The sequence below is a fragment of the Rhagoletis pomonella genome, unplaced genomic scaffold, assembly GCF_013731165.1.
Source record: "Rhagoletis pomonella isolate Grant_MI unplaced genomic scaffold, Rhpom_1.0 Rhpom_scaffold_00003, whole genome shotgun sequence".
In the NCBI taxonomy this organism is placed as follows: domain Eukaryota; kingdom Metazoa; phylum Arthropoda; class Insecta; order Diptera; family Tephritidae; genus Rhagoletis; species Rhagoletis pomonella.
Genome location: NW_023458557.1, coordinates 38631183 through 38634377, shown reverse-complemented (window position 1 = coordinate 38634377; position 3195 = coordinate 38631183). Strand labels below are relative to the sequence as shown.

At 35.5% G+C, this 3195-nt stretch overlaps 1 protein-coding gene across 1 annotated transcript in view; it reads right to left on the bottom strand.

Moving 5' to 3' along the window:
* The window catches only part of LOC118735198 (PITH domain-containing protein GA19395-like), a 35499-nt gene that overhangs the window by 15051 nt on the left and 17253 nt on the right, over positions 1-3195 (bottom strand). The gene's annotated exons all lie outside the window — the stretch shown is intronic.

Sequence of the window (3195 nt, the reverse complement as noted above, 5' to 3'; positions counted from 1 at the left end):
ATTTAACCCCATCACATCAGGGTTTTGATATAACCCCAGAAAACCAATATGGCGGACACCTTTTGGAAAAATTCATCGGATTCGCTTGAAACTTGTTACTCGGGGGTTTTCGGGGTCGCTAATTACGAATATGATATTATTTTTTCAAAATTCAAAATGGCGGATCCAATATGGCGGACACATTTTTGTAAAATTCATCGGATTCGCTTGAAAATCGTTACTCAGGGGTTTTGGGAGTCACCGATTACGAATTTGATGATTTTACAAAAATGTGGCCGCCATATTGGATCCGCCATTTTGAATTTTGAAAAAATAATAATTTCCAAAAATTTTTCCAAAAGGTGTCCGCCATATTGGTTTTCTGGGGTTATATCAAAACCCTGATGTGATGGGGTTAAATGGACCTCGGATTCGGATTCAGCGACCCCAAAAACATACAGTACACATAGTGAGACCTTTGGGTCAGAACACACTTTTTTTTTTGTGTGGCTGTGTTATTGCAAACATATCGTCTACATATTTATTTATGTATTGTATATGTATGTCGTGTTATTTAAGTTCAGCTATGCTGTCGTCCAATATTTTGTCAAGTACGATGCTACCATAGCGAGATAGGGATAATGGGTTACCCATTGGCATGCCATAAATTTGTTGATAAAGGGTGGTATTACATTTGAAGTAATTGTTATCCCGTAAGCAAAACTCGAGTATGGTATGAAATTCTTTTCGTGTAATGTTTGTAAAATTCTCTAATTTTTTCCAATTCTTCATGATTGTCTGTATGGCTAAATGTATCGGGATATTCGTAAATAGTGATATGACATCGAATGATATTAAAATTTCATCTTCTTCAATAGTAATATTTTTTAGATTTTCTTTCAGTTGATAGGTATTCCTTATATTATATTCGTCAGAGATTATGTTTTTTTAAAATGTTGCCAATAAATTTCGATAATTTGTAGCAGGGAACATTTGTAGACGAGGATATTGGTCGGACAGGTGTACCGGTTTTATGAATTTTGGGTAGTCCGTATAATCTAGGAGCATTAGCTGCTGTGCATGTCAAGTGGAATTTTTGTTTTACGTCAATTTTTTTCTGCTTGAATAAGTCGTTTACTATATTGTTGTTTTTCCTCAATAATTGTTGGGTAGGATCACTTCTTATGGTTTTGTATGTTGTTTTGTCATTCAGTAATTCCCCCATTCTATCTTCGTAATCCTTTTTGTAGATCATTACCGTTTTATTTCCTTTATCTGCTTGTGTTTATATTATTTCTTCCTTGTGTTGACCTATAAATTTTCTGGTGTCTGCATACGTTTTCAATATAAATTTTTCTTTCGTATTGTTACTTAATCTGTCATAGAATGTATTGATTCTTGCGGAGATATTGCTTCTTGTTGCATCTTTTTCCATTTCGTCAGTAATATCTTGTATGCCTTGCTCTAAGTCGGCAATTATGGCAATCGGGGAAAATGTTTTCTTAGACACCGGCAATGCGAATTTGCCTCCAAGTGACAGTAGCCAACGCGAATACTTAGGCATGGGAATATCTGTTTTATTAGGTGCAATCCCGTATTCCTCGGACTCGGACTAGTAAAACTGTCAAAAAATAAAAATTCACTCAGAGCGAGAGAGTAACATTGAAAAGTACGGGATCGCTTTCTAGTAAAAAATGGTAACTTCTGTCAACTTCAACATAACCTCTAAATTTTGGTTGTAAATTTTTGCTTATTTTGTATGTAAACGCACTCAGCTCACACATGTAAATAAATAAAAACACTTTCAAATTCATTAGAATCCATTTAAACAAGTAATGAAATACTTTTCAACATGAATTAGCAGAGTGCACTTTTCTTTTGTTTACAATTTTGTTGCCAAACACACTACAGCTGATCGTTTGACACATTTACCAGAATTTACCAGCAAAAAATTCTCGGACTAAAACTGGTAACTTCTGACAGAGTGAGAACCGTATTTACTCTCTTTTTTGTCCTCTCAATAGTCAGAGAACCGAGTACGGGATCGATTTCCAGTAAAATCTGACTGATTCTGACTATTTCTGACTAGTCCGGACTCGTACGGGATCGCAACTATTTATAAACCAATCCTCATTAAATCTTATGCCAAATTTTGTTATATTTTTTGATATTTGCTCATCTAATTTTTTCTCATGTAGTTTCTGCGTGTCTATTTAAACTTTATTAGAAAATTGTTTCTGATTTTCTATTATTTTCTTGTATTCTACTTCCATAAGTCTGCTTTTCAGTAAATTTTCCCCATGTTTAATGTTGGTTGTGACTATTTTTATATTATAATTTGTTTCTTTAATTTCTAAATTGAGGATTTTGAGCAGAAAGCATTGTTCTAGTTTAATAAGTTCACGTCGGGTTGTGTCTAGTTTGAAACAATGTGAGAATTTTCTACATTTACCCTGTAAGTGGGGCGGAATGATACCGTAGTCCTTACATGGAAACAAAAAATAAACACCGCTGCCAGTCTTATTAGAAAAGTCCATCTGCTCAGCGAAGAAGAATTTACAGAGCAAAACAACAAGAAAATAAAAAACATTTTGTACAAAAATAGCTACCCGCACGCGTTAATAGAAAGATTATTACAAACAACAATAAACCAAATTCGCCAACCGAGCCAAAACACCGAAGTACAGCCAAACAACACTAACAAAAAATACATTGGGGTGACATACATACCAGGACTTACAAATAACCAGGTACTCCGAAAAACAATAAAAACTGAGAATGTGATATATGCCCCATAACACACTCCACGGTGCAGCGAACAAGGGTGGCGCCGTCAGTGGTACCGCTACTTTGGTTTTGCCGATTTTGACAGTTGTGGTAACTTGTAAGTAAACCTTTGTTTACAAATCAGCGAAAGAGAAATTTGAATTATGAGTGAAAAATAAGTTTAGATTGTGTTAATTTGCAATTTGTGAGCGCTTTTTGAGTTGAAGACTTCGTAAAAACTAATACAATGAAGTGCTGTGTGTTAAAGTGCGACAACCGCCAAGATGCAAGAAGCGTAGATGCAAGTGTAGCGCCGGGACGAATCGCTGCATTTTGTGTACATAGGGCACGGCAACAGCATTTCCTCACAATGATTTTGTTTCTGCTCCACGCAGCCTCGATAAGCAAGTTAACTAATCAATCCCGCAGAGATGTTGCTGTTGTTTGCTG